The sequence below is a fragment of the Pleurodeles waltl genome, chromosome 8, assembly GCF_031143425.1.
Source record: "Pleurodeles waltl isolate 20211129_DDA chromosome 8, aPleWal1.hap1.20221129, whole genome shotgun sequence".
Taxonomy (NCBI): domain Eukaryota; kingdom Metazoa; phylum Chordata; class Amphibia; order Caudata; family Salamandridae; genus Pleurodeles; species Pleurodeles waltl.
The window spans coordinates 395,166,782-395,184,849 of NC_090447.1; positions in this window are offsets into that span (position 1 = coordinate 395,166,782).

Sequence of the window (18,068 nt, forward strand, 5' to 3'; positions counted from 1 at the left end):
GCGGACTTGTGTGGGTGTCTGAATTTTGGCGGATTCCGAAATGTGGGTCATAATAGCTGTGGCGGAATTCCGTGGCCGCGGCGGTGTGTTGGCAGTCTTCTGCACGGTGGTAAGCGGCTTTTACTGCCAATGTTGTAATGACCCCCTTAGTTTTTTTTTCTCAGAGTGCCTAGCAGAGGTAAACCAATAAATAAAAACTCTATTTTTCCCTCCATTTCTGTGATGTAAAAAGAAATATACAGGATTCACACACTGCGTAGCACCCAGTGTTCATCAAGTTGCCACGATAAAAATGCTACCCCACTGTTGTGCCTGGGCTTACTGTCTGTGACAGGAATGGATCACACAATGGTCAATGGTAGTCCTTCATGAGGGCTATTGTTGACCCTGGGGTGATCCACTCCTGACACAGGGACTAGGCACAGACACACAAATGGGTTAGCATTTTTATCAGGGCAAGTGGGGAAATGCCAAGTGGTAGGAATTTTGTGGATCCCTGGATATTCCTGTTGGTTGCATGACAGAGTTTTTATTCAACGTTTCACATTTGCAGGGTATTCTGGGTAAGAGAAATTTGGGGAATCCACACAAGCCACACCTATGTGGTCTCCCCTGGGTGTCTAGTTTTCATAAGTGTCTGGGTTTGTAGGTTTCCCTATATGGTCACTGAGCCAAGGACCCAAACCGCAGGTGCCCCCCTTACAAAACCCGGTTGTTTGCATCAATACTTTTGATGTATCACAACACAATTTGGGTCTTCCCTGTCGTGGTCCTGTGTGACGATAGGGGTTACCCAAACCGTGCGAGTTGTCTAGCTGACTGCAAGGTAGGTTTCTGCACTAACCGCAATAATCTTCAACTCCACCAGTGAAGTGGGAGAATCCACTGGCATGCCCTAAAACAGGCCCCTACAGTGCCTCCCTACTCCCTCAGAAATTGATCAGAATGCAAATTTGTTTGCTGTACAATTTGCTGAAGAAAGCCAACATCCAAAAAGAGATGGACATAGTCAATTGGCAAAAAGTTGGCTGTATCTACTTTACATCCAACATCACCAGTTAAAGGGGAATTTGAGGCTGAACTAAATTGTGGGCTGCCAAGAGGGCACTCTCTATGCTTGCAGCTGCATGCACCTGCTCTCTGGTTTGGGCTAACCCACTGCTGTTCCGCTGCACAGACTGTGCTTGCGAAGGGACAGCACGACTGTCCTCATCATCTCCCACAGAATAACTGGAAGAGGTGTCATTGGATGGGACTCTGCCAACTGAAACATCACTCCCAGATTCTACTCCATTGTCCTGTCCCTCAGATGCTGTCTCATTATCTACTGTCTCAGACTCTGGTCCTACCTCAGAGCTGTCCACCATAACCCAAGTTACGGTTTCAGCAGCAGTCATCCAACGAGATGCCATCTCAGTTTCTGGCTAAACTATCTCTCTAAAACACTAACCTACGTAGGTGGCAGATGTGGTGACAAAATTGCCAGTGGGGTGTGTTTGTGTGTGTGTGTGTGTGGGGGTGTATGTGATGGATGCAACAGTAAATGTCAGTCACCTTACCTTCCCTTCTTCCCTCCATCAACAGGTTCTCTGAAGACACTGAAAAAAACAAAAAAGACACACTATTACATCATTTTGCCACATACCCATTATCACAGTCTTTAGCACCTGTAGTGCCAAGTGCGACAAGCTTTTTTACAGCTGCCCTCCCATGACTTCCTACTTGGATTCCCTCACTACCACCCAGCGAAATTGATCCCTCGCACATAGATTTCATTTGTTTTAAAGCGCAGGTAATGGCTGGCTTTACTAATGCACTCGCCAATATAAAATACAGATCTGTTTTTTGCAGCACGCACATAAACCTTCTGCGCTACTTTATGGTGTCAAAACTGCCACTAGACAAAAGTCTGATCGCTTTCTCAAGCAGGAAGATAATCACAAGAATTATTTTTATTGCTACCTGAAAGCTATATATATATATATATATATATATATATATATATATATATATATATATATATATATATATCTATATATATATATATAGATATAGATATATATATATATATATATATACATCACCAAAAAACAACGTTGCACTCTCATGAACTGAATATCCAAATAGATTTATTCTCCACCTACGCGTTTCAGCCATTACAGCCAGACTCACGGTGCCAAGTCTGTTAACATACACCACATTAATTACACTGCCTTTTATCCCTCCATGGGAATTCTTGTACTTGTAGTGTTGCCTGATTGGAGGTTTCAAGTAAAACACGACTTCCCACATCAATTATTTACCAAGGCATAAACCATGCCCAAATTGATATTCACTATGCAGATCGGTTTTACTGAATTGTATTTCCTCTCATATTAACAATTTCTCACATGGAAGTTCATTATGTTACATGTAACAGACACAGGTGGTCATTCCAACCTCGGCGGTAAAAGGCACTTAGCGCCAGACAGAAGACTGCCATAACACCGCCGCGGTCGCGGTAAACCGCCATGGTCATTCTGACCCACACTAGGCAAACCGCCAAAATACCGCCATCCACAAAAGTCCGCCACACCAAAGGGCAGCGATAAACTGGCAATGACCAAACCTCCACCGTCACGCCAACAGAAATACGCCCATGCCATTACGACCCACGAATCCACGCAGCGGTCTTTCAACCGCGGTATTCTATTGGCGGTACACACCGCCGCGGTCGAAATACACATACTCGTACAAAACACTACCACATTGGACAATTCGAAATACACACACCTGATACACATACACACACCACTCCCACACACCCAATACAATATAAAACACACACCCACATCACCCACAAACCCCTACGACCAAAAATTCCTAACGAAGACCAGAGAGAGACACCACAGTCAACTACCAAGCATCCACAGGCACACAATACCAATACCCACAGAACTTCCACGCACCTCACACAACACACCACTAAATAGCACCCCACCTATCACTACACACTCCACCCCACACATCATCCACACCACCCCATGGCACCTCAAAGACACCCCAGGTTCTCAAATGATGAACTCAGGGTCATGGTAGAGGAAATAGTACGAGTAGAGCCCCAGCTGTTCGGGACACAGGTGCAGCACACCACCATTGCCAGGAAGATGGAGCTATGGAGCAGAATAGTCGACAGGGTCAACGCTGTGGGACAGCACCCAAGAAATCGGGACGACATCAGGAAGAGGTGGAACGACCTACGGGGGAAGGTGCGTTCCATGGTATCAAGGCACAACATTGCGGTACAGCAGACTGGCGGCGGACCCCCACCTCCTCCCCCAGAATTAACAACATGGGAGGAGCAAGTCTTGAACATCCTGTATCCTGAGGGCCTCGCAGGAGTCGGTGGAGGAATGGACTCTGGTAAGTCTCATCTTCACTACTTCATCCCCCCCACCCCACCTGCATGCCAACTCATACCCCCACCCTCACCCCATCACAACTACCCCTTGCAAATGTCTCACCATCACAACCCACCCATCCCAAAACTTAGCCCTGCATGCGGCCCCAAAGCATGGACACCCATCACCAAAGCATGCCCAATGCACATACCCATCACCCCCCCCCAAAACCCCGTCACAACAGCCCCCACAAAGGAATGCCAGCACTGGGGTACACGGGCACCCACCCTTTGCACACCATTGGCACACACAGAAGCAATAACCATACTTTTATACCCCTGCAGGACCCGAACACCAGGTCACCGTGCAGGAGGGTCCACAAATGTCCATTCCACCCCCAGAAGAGGCCCACAGTGATGACAGCAGCTCTGTCTCCCTGGATCTTGATGACCAGCCCGGTCCATCGGGGACCTCGGGACAGTCGGTTCCCCTCAGACAGTCACAGGCCACAGCAGACCTTCCCCCCTCTGGGAACACCAGCACAGCACCCACCCAGCGGGCCCATACCTCTGTCCCCAGGACACGTCAATCAGCGGTGTGTCCACCACTACAGGGAACCCAGGTTAACCCACCACCCCAACAACAACAGGGACCTGGGGGCAGTGGTAGTGGGCACACGGTCCAGGGGACGGAGGCACAGGGAAACAGGGGAACTGGGAGGGCTGCTGTGCGACAGGGGGGGGACAGGCCAAGGGAACCCACTCTCCACGAGGCCCTCTCCTCCATCATGGGAGCATACCACCGCTCCCAGGAGACGATGGCGACGGTCCTGGCCAGGTTTCAGGAAATCCAGCTTCTGCAGGAGCAACAGTATATGGGGTTCAGGGAGGAACTCAGAAACATCAGTTCCGCCATGGGTACCATCGTAGTGGCCCTGAATGAGTTAATCACCACATTGCGGAACACTGTGGCACCTCAAAGGGCCCCTGTCACTAGCATGGACCAAAAACTGGCTACCACCTCCGCCGGCGCTAGTGGACAGGAGGCCCCGACACAAGACCAACAGGCCACCAGAACCCCACCCCCTGCAGAAGGAGAACCACCCCGCAAGCTGGCCCTGAGATCCAGGAAGAAGACAGAGTAACATGTCAAGACCCCCGCCAGCAAAGGATACCGCCCTGATTGTCATCCCACTGTCCCACATTGTCACCCTGTCCAACCTTAAACTACCCCTGATCCACTTCCCACAGGCTTTTGAACAATGCACCTGTAAACCTGATAGTCTGGACTCTGCCATGGACAATCCTCCACCATCACCCCTCACCGATTTGCAACCACCCATCCAAATTAGAGCCCTTGAATAAACACACTTATTGCACATAAACAATCTGGAGTCTGTCTGTGATTTTAACAAATGTATTAGACATGACAGTGCCAAAATGTTTATTCACATTGTGATGCCAACAAACCGCTGTCACACAGCTGTAGTCCATGGGGAAACTAAGCAGATGTCACGCAGTGGGGCCCACAGCTCTGAAAACGGAAGGGAAAGTCACAACACAGTTACCATACACTGGGGGAAAAAGTCAGACAGTAGAGAGGTAGGAGTCTTTAAGTAAATGTAATATGCTGGTGTTTACTCTTACCTGTGTGTCACTGAAAGTATTGCTCTATTACTGTGTTCCTGTTGTCTATGTCGTCCTCTTCGGCTTCCTCTTCTTCACTCTCCACAGGCTCCACAGCTGCTACAACACCATCATCTGGACCATCCTCCTGCAGAAAAGGCACCCGGCGGCGTAAAGCCAGGCTGTGAAGCATACAGCAGGCCACGATGATCTGGCACATCTTCTTTGGTGAGTACATTAGGGATCCACCAGTCATATGGAGGCACCTGAACCTGGCCTTCAGGAAGCCAAAGGTTCGCTCGATCACCCTCCTAGTCCGCCCATGGGCCTCATTGTAGCGTTCCTCTGCCCTGGTCCTGGGATTCCTCACTGGGGTCAGTAGCCAGGACAGGTTGGGGTAACCAGAGTCCCCTAATAGCCACACCCGGCGCCTCTGGAGTTGACCCATCACATACGGGATGCTGCTATTCCGCATGATGTACGCGTCATGCACTGAGCCAGGGAACTTGGCATTAACATGGGAGATGTACTGGTCAGCCAAACAGACCATCTGTACATTCATCGAATGATAACTTTTCCTGTTCGTGTACACCTGTTCACTCCTGCTGGGGGGTACCAAAGCCACATGTGTCCCATCAATGGCACCTATGATGTTGGGGATATGTCCAAGGGCATAGAAATCACCCTTCACTGTAGGCAAATCCCCCACCTCAGGGAAAACGATGTAGCTCCGCATGTGTTTCAGCAGGGCAGACAACACTCTGGACAACACCATGGAAAACATAGGTTGAGACATCCCTGATGATATGGCCACTGTTGTTTGAAATGACCCACTTGCTAAGAAATGGAGTACTGACAGCACCTGCACTAGAGGGGGGATCCCTGTGGGTTGGCGGATGGGTGACATCAGGTCTGCCTCCAGCTGGGCACACAGTTTATGTATAGTGGCTCGGTCAAGCCTGTATGTCAGAATGACATGTTGTTCCTCCATTGTCGACAGGTCCACCAGCGGTCTGTACACCGGAAGATTCTGCCATCTCCTCGCATTGCCAAGCGGACGGTGCCTAGGAAGGACAACAGCGAGCACAGAGTCAATCAACTCACAGGTACGTTCCCACAGCTTGCACACAACACGATTCACTATGCATTGAATGGTTTGTATGAGTGTTGAGGAAAGTCCTAGGTATGTTTGACGCAGTAGAAATTAAGCCACGTGGGCCCTTGAAATGGCAGCTGCCTGACCTGTGAAGTGTGACAATGGGATGTGAGGTCAATGCGCTGGCGTGGCACACCGTGGCGGTAGGCGGTCGAAGACCGCGCCGCAAAGCCGCATTGGTTAACATTGAAACCTATGGGTGTCAGGAGCCAATGACGATGTGCGCCGCCGGTCGTGGTACTCACCGCCTCGGTACGCACAGACCCGGGCGTGACCGCCATTCTCTATTTACTTAATCACTCGATACCTGATCTTCCACAGGAGAGGACCTACACTGCAAGTGCTGCTGTGACCTCGGTCTGGAAGAGACAATGGCTGCTGCGACTGGGGAAAGGGCCCCTGCCTTCACTTCTGAAGAATTGGAGAAACTCGTGGATGGGGTCCTCCCCCAGTATGCGCTACTCTACGGTCCTCCAGACCAACAGGTAAGTACACTGGGAGCATGCTTTTTGGGCAATGCCTGGGTTGAGTCGGGTGGATGAAAGATGGTGGGGAGGGGAGCGATTGAGGCATACATTAGACGACAGATGAGAGCATGTGCCACATGCCAAGGGTGGGGATGGGGGGCCACTCACATCGAGCATGCAGAAGGTGACGACAATGTTTCTCTCCCTGTACATGTCACATAGGTCAGCGCCCACCAGAAAATCGCGATTTGGCGTGCCATCGCCAAGGACGTCCAGACCCTGGGGGTCCACAACAGACGGGGCACCCACTGCCGGAAGAGGTGGGAGGACATCCGCCGCGGGAGCAGGAAGACGGCAGAGGCTCTGCTGGGGATGGCCTCCCAACGTAGGAGGGGTGCCAGTCGTCAATTGACCCCCCTGATGTCCCGGATCCTGGCGGTGGCCTACCCCGATTTGGATTGGCACGTGAGGACATCACAGCAGACACAAGGGGGTGAGTACACTCTCATTCTGGTGACTTTGCGCGCAGTGGAGGTGTCTAGGTGGGGGAGGAGGGCTGTGGGTCTCCCTAGGCCAGGCCCCTCCGTAAGGCATGGCCCTGTGCCCCCGCCCACCACCTCTGTAGGGTGCCAAGTTCAGGTATCCATGGCCCTGTGTCATCTATGTGTGCAGTTGTCGTCCATAGGCTTGTAGGCCATGTCCCACTGATTGAGTAGTGGACCCCAAGTGCGCGGCGTAGTGCAGGGGGCTTCTGTGTCTGTCTTGTCCGCCAACGGTAGCGGTAATCCATGCACTCAACATGTCTTTATTTCTCCCCCCCCCCCTTTTTTGTGGTCTTCCTGTTCATGTGTGCATCAGCATCATCAGGCGGAGGAGAAGTGGCATCGGAGCACGAGGGAGCTGCATCCCACATGGCCCTGGAGGGCCATGCAACGGACTCTGAGTACACCAGTGGGACGGAGGGCGAGGGGAGCTCCAACGCGGGGACTCGTGCTGATGTCAGTGGCAGCGACTTGTCCTCTGAAGGGAGCTCCCTTGTGGTGGCGGCAACATCCGTGCCCCCCGCAACAACAGGTACAGCCGCCACCCAGCGCACCAGCAACGCCCTCCCACCAGCCCCTCAGCGTTTGCTCCGTGCCCGCTCACCCAGGAAGGTGGGCATCTCCTTCGCCCCAGGCACCTCAGGCCCTGCCCCTGTCACCCCTGCTGCCCTCAGTGAGGAGGTCATTGACCTCCTCAGGACCATCATTGTTGGGCAGTCTACCCTTTTGAATGCCATCCAGGGTGTAGAAAGGGAGGTGCACCAGAGTAATGCATACCTGGAGGGCATTCATTCGGGTCAGGCTGCCCATCAGCGATCGTTCAACGCTCTGGCCTCAGCACTGACGGCAGCAATTGTCCCTGTCTCTAGCCTCCCCCCTCCAACTTCCTCCACCCAGACCCAATCCCCAGTACCTCTGCCTATCCCAGACACACCTGCAGACCAGCCTGCACACACCTCAACACCCAAGGGAAGCTCATCCAGACATAAGCACCACACATCACACAAGCATTCACACAAGCAACATCCACATGCAGACACACCAACAGCCACTGCCTCCACTGTGTCCCCCTCCTCCTCGTCTCCCTCCTCCCTCCCTGTGACGTCTCCACTCACACTTGCATGCACAACATCTTCAGCCACTACGTCCATCACCAGCACACCCACCCGAACACTCCGCACACGTGCAGTCACCACCCCCACTACCATTTACACGTCCCATGTGTCCTCTCCCAGTGTGTCTGTCACCCCCTCTTCCAAACCACACAAACGCAAGCAGCCACCCACCCAACAGCCATCCACCTCACAACAGCCTCCAGCCCAAGCACCTGCACCCAAAGACACCAGACTTCACACTCCTACAACCACATCCTCTCCCTCCACTCCCATACCCACTACACCTACCCGTCCCTCTCTTTCCAAATTGCTTTTCTTTTCCAAATTTGACCTCTTTCCTACAACTCCCCCACCCCGTCCATCTCCTAAGACTGCAATCAGCACCTCAGCCACCACCAAACCAGGACATATCAGGACTGTTGTCCAAGGACTGTGGGGTCCCCCACCCTCAAGGTCAACTACTCCTGCTAGGAGCCAAGGCACAGCCAGCCCACCCCCGGAAAAGCACCCACAAATTACCAGTGCCCGGCGCGAGAGGCCACGGACACCAGGTACCAAAATCCCTACCCTGGCTCCGTCTGGAAGTGGGGTGCCACCTGGCACACCGCCAAAGGTGGCAAAGGGCCACAGACGACCAGGGAAGGGTGGGAAGGGCAGCACGCCCGACAAGTCCGGCAGCAGGCCAGCTGCCCAGGAGGGCCCCACCAGCCCAATCCCAGGTGTGCAGGAGGACACCCAGAGGCCCGGTACGCCAGCCCAGGAGGGCCCCGCAAGCCAACAGACAGATGGGCAGGAAGGCCCCGCCAGCCACATGTCAGGTGGCGAGTGACATCCATGCCTGGGCCGGAACCGCTGCACTGGACACTCATCTCAAGCACCGCTGAACAGGGCCCTTTCAATCAAGCACCGCTGAACAGGGCACCGCCATCTCAAGCACCGCTGAACTGGGCCCTTTCAATCAAGCACCGCTGAACAGGGCACCGCCGTATCAAGCACCGCTGAACAGGGCCCTTCATCTCAAGCACCGCTGAACTGGGCCCTTCATCTCAAGCACCGCTGAACTGGGCCCTTCATCTCAAGCACCGCTCCGCTGGGCACCGCCGTCTCAAGCACCGCTGAACTGGGCACCGCCATCTCAAGCACCGCTGAACTGGGCACCGCCATCTCAAGCACCGCTGAACTGGGACCTTTCAATCAAGCACCGCTGAACAGGGCACCGCCATCTCAAGCACCGCTGAACTGGGCCCTTTCAATCAAGCACCGCTGAACAGGGCACCACCGTATCAAGGACAGCTGAACTGGGCCCTTTCAATCAAGCACTGCTGAACAGGGCACCGCCATCTCAAGCACCGCTGAACTGGGCCCTTCATCTCAAGCACCGCTGGCCTATTGGCGGAAGGGGCAGTGCCGCATCTGTGTCGGGCAGGCCTGCACGAAGCACTCTGGGCACCAGTCCCCCTCCAGAACCAGTGGACACTGTCATCCACTTGAGAGACTGTAGCTTTGCACTCCCCAGGATATGACAGTGGGCAACCCACCCACTGTATGGACTTGAGAGACTGTGGCTTTGCACTCCCCAGGATATGACAGTGGGCAACCCACCCACTGTATGGACTTGAGAGACTGTGGCTTTGCACTCCCCAGGATATGACAGTGGGCAACCCACCCACTGTATGGACTTGAGAGACTGTGGCTTTGCACTCCCCAGGATATGACAGTGGGCAACCCACCCACTGTAGAGACTTGAGAGACTGTGGCTTTGCACTCCCCAGGATGGAACAGTGGACAACCCACCCACTGTATGGACTTGAGAGACTGTGGCTTTGCACTCCCCAGGATATGACAGTGGGCAACCCACCCACTGTCTGGACTTGAGAGACTGTGGCTTTGCACTCCCCAGGATGGGACAGTGGCCATGGAGGCCCCTCGTGGATCTGGCGTCGTGTACTCATGTGGCTGAGGTGCCCCCCCTTCCCTTCCCCCTGAGGTGCCTGTAGTTTTTCTATCTGATGCCCCTGCAGTGTTCTCTCCGTTGGTGTCAGGTATCTTGTGTGGGCCTTGCCCATGTGATTTGGGCCCAGTGGTCCGCGGACAATGACAGCAAAAATTATCGGACTTATCGGAATATTTATGTATATATTAGTTTTAAATGTGTGGTATTTTTATAAGCCAATAATACAATATTTTCGACTGATTATGATCATTTCCTTTTGTCTTTGCATTCTTTCGGGGGGGTTTGGGGGTTGTAACAGTGATGTATTGCTATGCATTGATGTGTGTGTTGTAGTGGGTGAGGGTGGTGGTGGGTGTGTCGCGTATGTGTGTCCCCGTAATATTTTCTCCACCCCCCTCCCCTGTATCGTAGGTGCAGTACTCACCGTTGTCTTCTGCGCCGGCATTCGTGCTCCTGGTAGAGGAGCAGGAATACAATAGCTGGTAGGATGTGTAGTTCGGGTTCCATGCTGTCCAGATTCCTCGTGGGGTGTATGGAGGTGAGCGTTTTCCGTTTCAAATGTCTGTTTCCGACGTGTTTTTATCGGCGGGGCTACCGCCCCGGAAAAGGTGGCGGATTGGTGGGTTGTGATAGGGTGGGCGGTACATTGTCTCCCGCCTGTCTGTTGGCGGTGACCGCCGCGCTGTTTGTTTGTCCCGCCGTGGCGGTCGGAGTGTTAATGTGGCGGTCTCTATTGGCGGTTTCCGCCAGGGTCAGAATTCCATTTTTTTAACCGCCAGCCTGTTGGCGGGTTAGCCGCCGCTTTAACACCGACCGCCAGGGTTGGAATGACCCCCACAGTCTTCAACTGAGTTCACAAACCTTTCCTTTGACAGTATCGCATCGGCATGAAGGGAAGAAATAGCCATGGTCATGTACTCAACATCGTCGTGAGGCTGACCCTGGCATTGTTGCAGAAAAAACACCAGGGGGCATATTTATACTCTGTTTGCGCCGGATTTGCGTTGTTTTTTTTTACGCAAATTCGACGCAAAACTAACTCCATATTTATACTCTGCCGTTAGACGCGTCTAGCGCCAAAGTCCATGGAGTTTGCGTCACTTTTTAGCGTGGACACCTACTTTGCGTTAATGATATGCAAGGTAGGCGTTCCCGTCTAAAAAATTGACTCCGAGGCATGTGCGCCGTATTTACACTCCTGGGCAAAAATCACGCCCGGGAGTGGGCGGGTCAAAAAAAATGACGTCCAGCCGCTTTTGCGTAGTTTTTTAGCACCTGGTCAGGGCAGGCGTTAAGGGACCTGTGGGCTCGGAAGGAGCCCAGAGGTGCCCTCCCATGCCCCCAGGGACCCCCCCTGTCACCCTTGCCCACCCCAGGAGGATGCCTAAGGATGGAGGGACCCATCCCAGGGAACATAAGGTAAGTTCAGGTAAGTATTTTTTTTTTTTTTTGTGGCATAGGGGGGCCTGATTTGTGACCCCCTACATGCCACTATGCCCAATGACCATGCCCAGGGGACACAAGTCCCCTGGGCATGGCCATTGGGCAAGGGGGCATGACTCCTGTCTTTGCTAAGACAGGAGTCATTTCAATGGGGGTTGGGAGTTAAAAAAAATGGCGCAAATCGGGTTGAGGCGAAAATTTTGCCTCAGCCTGACTTGCCCCATTTTTTGGCGCCCAAGCTCCATATTCCCCTACGCCGGCGCTGCCTGGTGTACGTAATTTTTTTTCACGCACACCAGGCAGCTCCGCCGGCTAACGCCGGCTAACGTTATTGAATAAATACGGCGCCCGCATGGCGCTTCAGAATGGCGTTAGATTTTTTGACGCACAACTGCGTTGGCGCAGTTGTGCGTCGAAAAGTATAAATATGGCCCTAGGCGTTTAATAAAGTCCGTGTCCCTAGGCTTCCCTTGTCTTCAATGTACAGTACCATGCAGAAGATTAGTATCCCCTTGTTTAAACACTGCAGCAAATCTGAGTTGTACCAAATCCTTCATGACGGGCGCCGCTTCTACATTAACATTGTCAAACAAAACAGTCAAAAGCAGCGCGCTCTAACCGATGGTGCATATCGTAGGATATGATATATATATATATATCTCTATATGAAGATATATTTATATATATATACTGTATATAGATAGATAGATAGATAGATAGATAGATAGATAGATAGATAGATAGATAGATAGATAGATAGATATATTTATATAGATATTGTCAAACAAAACGGTCAAAGGCAGCGCGCTCAAACTGCTGGTGCCAATTGTTGGATATGACCGATATCCTTGAAATATAAATCACCAAAAAAACACGTTGCACTCTTGTGAACTGAATATCCAAATAGATTTATTCTCCACCTACGCGTTTAAGCCATCACGGCCTTGCCCACAGTGCCAAGTCTGTTAGCAATGACCACATTACTTACACTGCCTTTTATCCCTCCATGGGAATTCTGGTATTTGTAGTGTTGCCTGATTCGAGGTTTCAAGTAAAGCACAACTTCCGACATTAATTATTCACCAAGGCATAAACTATGCTCAAATTGATATTCACTGTGCAGATCACTTTTTGTAAAATTGTATTTCCTCTCATATTAACAATTTCTCATATGGCAGTTCATTATGTTACATGTAACAGACACAATCCCTCATTACAACCCTGGCAGTAAATCCCACTTACCGCCGTGCTGAAGGCCGCCAACACACCGTGGCGGTGGCGGAAATCTGCTACATGTATTACGACCCACATCTCAGAATCCGCCACATTACAGACACCCACACAAGTCCGCCACACCAAAGGTCAGTGATAAATTGGCGATAGCAAAACCTACACCATCACGCCAACAAGAATACACCCACACTATCACGACCCACAAATCAACACAGCGGTCTTTCAACCACAGTAAATCCATTGGCGGTACAAACCGCCGCGCTCAAAATACACACACATTTACAAAACACCACCACATTGGACAGTTCCAAATACACACACCTGATACACATACACACACCACGCCCACACACTCACAACACTATAAAACACACACCCACATTACCCACAAACCCAACGACAATTGTTTTGAAAAAGCGAGAGAGAGAATAGCAAACACAACACCAGCATCCACAGGCACACAACACCATCACTCACATAACATCCACGCACCTCAAACAACTCACCCCAACACAACACATCACACAGCACAACAAACATCACCTCACACATCACCCACACCACATCATGGCACCTCAAAGACACCCCAGGTTTTCTGAAGAAGAGCTCAGGTTCATGGTGGAGGAAATCATCCGGGTCGAGCCACAGCTTTTCGGATCACAGGTGCAGCACACCTCCATTGCTAGGAAGATGGAGCTATGGCGGAGAATCGTCGACAGGGTCAACGCAGTGGGACAGCATCCAAGAACACAGGATGACATCAGGAAGAGGTGGAACGACCTAGGGGGGAAGATGCGTTCCGTGGAATCCAGACACCAGACTGCTGTACAGAGGACTAGCGGTGGACCCCCACCTCCTCCCCCACAACTAACAACATGGGAGGAGCAAGTCTTGGCAATACTGCATACTGAGGGCCTCGCCGGAGTAGCATGAGGACTGGACTCTGGTAAGTCATATCTTATTTACAAAATCCTCCCACCCCGCCTGCATGCTATCACATACCCCCACCCTCAACCTAACCCCCATCACTCCAACACCTCACATATGCCCCACTATCACAACCCAGCCATCCCAAAGCAAGGCCCTGCATGCAACACCTATGCATGGACCCCCATCACCAAAGCATGTCCAATACAGATCTGTGAAATGGAAAGGCAAAGTGACATGTTAGGGTCCATACACAGAGGTAAAAAGGCAGATTTATGCTAGGTCATACAATAGTATGAGATGTGGGAATCAGTTCCATCCTCTTACCTGTGTCTCACTGTAAGTATTGCATGATGATGTTGTTACGGGTGTCTATATCTTCTTCTTCTGCCTCCTCTTCTTCACTGTCCACAGGCTCCACAGCTGCCACAAGACTGCCATCAGGCCCATCCTCCTGCAGAAAAGGCACCTGGTGTTGCAAAGCCAGGTTGTGCAACATACAGCATGCCACAATGATCTGGCACACCTTCTTCGGTGAGTAGTATAGGGATCCACCTGTCAGATGGAGGCACCGGAATCTGGCCTTCAGGAGGACAAAGGTGCACTCTATTATCCTCCTGGTTCGCCCATGTGTGTCATTGTAGCATTCCTCTGCCCTTTCCTGGGATTCCTCACGGGGGTCAGTAGCCGTGACAAGTTGGGGTAACCAAAGTCACCTGCAAATATCGAGGGACAACTGTTAGACGTCCTTCAATCCTCAGGGAATCTCCCATACCCAGACACCTATTTAAACTGTGTGGGGACCTTGGGCTCACCTATTAGCCACACATGGTGCCTCTGGAGTTGCCCCATCACATAAGGGATGCTGCTGTTCCTCAAAATGTAAGCGTCATCCACAGAGTCAGGATACTTGGCATCCGCATGGGAGATGTACTGGTCTGCCAAACACACCATCTGCACATTCATTGAATGGTAGCTTTTCCAGTTTCTGTACACCTGTTCATTCCTGCGGGGGGACACATGCCACATGTGTCCCATCAATGGCACCAATGATGTTGGGTATATGTCCCAGGGAATAAAAGTCACCTTTCACTATGGGCAGATCCTCAACCTGAGGGAAAATGATGTAGCTGCGCATGTGTTTCAGCAGGGCAGATAACACTCTGGACAACACGTTAGAGAACATTGGCTAGGACATCCCTGATGCCATGGCTACTGTTGTTTGAAAAGACCCACTTGCCAGGAAATGGAGCACTGACAGGACCTGCACTAGAGGGGGGATTCCTGTGGGATGGCAGATAGCTGACATCAGGTCTGGCTCGAACTGGGCACACAGTTCCTGGATTGTTGCACGATCAAGTCTGTAAGTGATAATGACGTGTCTGTCTTCCATTGTCAACAGGTCCACCATTGGTCTGTACATCGGAGGATGCCGCCATCTCATCACCTGCCCCAGCAGACATGCCCTAGGGAGGAGAAGGGTGAGCAGAGGGTCATGTACCACATAGGTTTCACAAGGCTGTTTTGCACAATTGTGAAATGATCTTTATGTGCCTTTGTCTGTCTTGCCTGACCTGTAAGGAGGGATAAGGGGAAATTAAGTAACTGCGCTGGTGTTGTGCAGCGTCGTGGTAGGCGGTTGAAGACCGCTGCGCAATTCAGCATTGGTTATCATTGGGCCCTATGGGTTCCAGGAGCCAAAGCCGATGTACGCCGGCGGTGAAGGTACGCACCGCCACAGACGTGACTGCCATTTTCTATCTGTTCACTTACTTGATACCTGACCTTCAACAGGAGAGAACCTACACTGCAAGTGCTGCTGTGACCTGCATCTGGAAGCGACAATGGCTACAGTCTCTGGGGAAAGGGCCCCTGCCTTCACTGCAGAGGAGTTGGAGAAACTGGTGGATGGGGTCGTCCCCCAGTACATGCTACTCTACGGCCCTCCAGACAAACAGGTGAGTGAACCGTGTGCATGGTGGATGGTACATGATTGTATGGAGTGTCGTGGATGGAAGAGACGGGGGGGAACAGGCCAGCATGTGAGGATGGTGAGTGTATGTTTTTCTGGGACAGGGTGGGAGGTTTGTGGCCAACATGTGAGAAGAACTATACGGGAAAGTAACATCCTTTTTAACTTCACTATTCCTCTAGGTCAGCGACCAACAGTAGAAAGGTATTTGGCGTGCCATCGCCAAGGGAGTGCGGACCCTGGGGGTCTATCTTAGACAGAGCACCCACTGCCGGAAAAGATGGGAGGACCTGTGCCGCTGGAGCAAGAAGACGGCGGAGGCCCAGCTGGGGATGGCCTCCCAACGTGGAAGGGGTGCCCGTCGCACCATGACCCCCCTGATGTACTGGATCCTGGCGGTGGCATATCCGGGGTTGTATGTGCGCTTGAGGGCATCACAGCAGCCACAAGGGGGTGAGTACACTCACATTCAGCTGACTCTGCATGCTTGACGAGGTGTCTTGGTGGGGAGGTGGGCTGTGGGTTCCCCTAGGCCAGGGCAGATGCGCAAAGGTAGATCCATTGATTTGCAGGCTCATTCCCACTCCAACTCCAAAGGTTGTATTTGCCCTCTACACCTAGTCAGGGTCCCATGGGTTCCAGCCGTGCATGAAATGGGTCTAGACAGAGTCCCCCTTGGGCATTTGCTTTTCCCCTGCACTGTTAGTGCATGGCTTAGTGCATGGGGCTGCTCCCTGTGTGCTATGTCTGCCAACGGTAGTGGTGTTGCAGGCATTGACCATGTATCTCTTCTGTCTTGCCCCCCCTTTTAGTTTTCTCACCCTGTCCTTATGTGCATTAGCACCATCTGGCAGAGGAGAACTGGCACCGGAGCAGGAGGGAGCTGCAACCCACATGGCCCTGGAGGGTGAAGTAACTGAGTCAGAAGGCACCAGTGGGACGGAGGGCGAGGGGAGCTCTGCGACGGGGACAGGAGCAGACACCAGCAACAGCAACTCCTCCTCTGATGGGAGCTCCCTTGTGGTGGTGGGCACCTCTGTGCCCACTGCATCAACAGGTACAGCCGCCACCCCCCTACCAACACCGCCCTCCCAGCAGCCCCTCATCGAGTTTCCCGTGCCCGCTCAGCCAGGAGGGTGGGCATCTCCTTCGCCCCAGGCACCTCAGGCCACGCCCCAGTCAGCCCTGCTGCCCTCAGTGAGGAGGCTATTGACCTCCTGAGATCCATCACTGTTGGGCAATCAACCATTTTGAATGCCATCCAATGTGTTTAGAGGCATTTGCAGCAAACAAATGCATGCCTGGAGGGCATTCATTCTGACGTGGTGGCCCAACAGAGAGCATTTCAGGTTCTGGCCTCAGCACTGATGGTAGCCATTGTCCCTGTGTCCAGCCTCCCCCCACAACTTCCTCCACCCAGACCCAATCTCTTGTACCTCAGTCTATCCCAAGCACACCATCAGACCAGCATTCACACTCATCAACACACAAGAGTGGACATGGCAAACATAAGCACCACACTTCCTGCAGGCACTCACACAAGCACCATCCCCATGCAGACACACCTACATCCATTGCCTCCACTGTGTCCCCCTCCTCCACGTCCTCCTCCTCCCTCCCTGTCTTGTCTCCACTTACACCTGCATGCACTAAATCTTCATCCACTACCTAAGAAATAGCCAAGGTCATGTACTCACCAGCGCCCGACATGAAGGATTTGATACAACTCAAATTTGATGCAGTGTTTAAACAAGGGCTAGTAATCTCCTGTGTGGTACTGTACATTGAAGACAAGGGAAGCCTAAGGACACAGACTTCATTAAACGCCTAGTGTTTTTCCTGCAACAATGCCAGGGTCAGCCTCACGACGATGGTGAGTACATGACCCTGGTTATTTCTTCCCTTCATGCCGATGCAACCCTGTCAAAGGAAGGGTTTGTGAACTCAGTTGAGTGGTCATTGTTAACAGACTTGGTACCGTGAGCAAGGCCGTAATGGCTGAAACGCATAGGTGGAGATTAAATCTATTTGGATATTCAGTTCACAAGAGTGCAACATTGTTTTTTGGTGATTTATATTTCAAGGATATCGGTCATATCCAACAATTGGCACCAGCAGTTTGAGCGCGCTGCCTTTGACCGTTTTGTTTGACAATATCTATATAAATATATCTATCTATCTATCTATCTATCTATCTATCTATCTATCTATCTATCTATCTATCTATCTATCTATCTATATATATATATATATA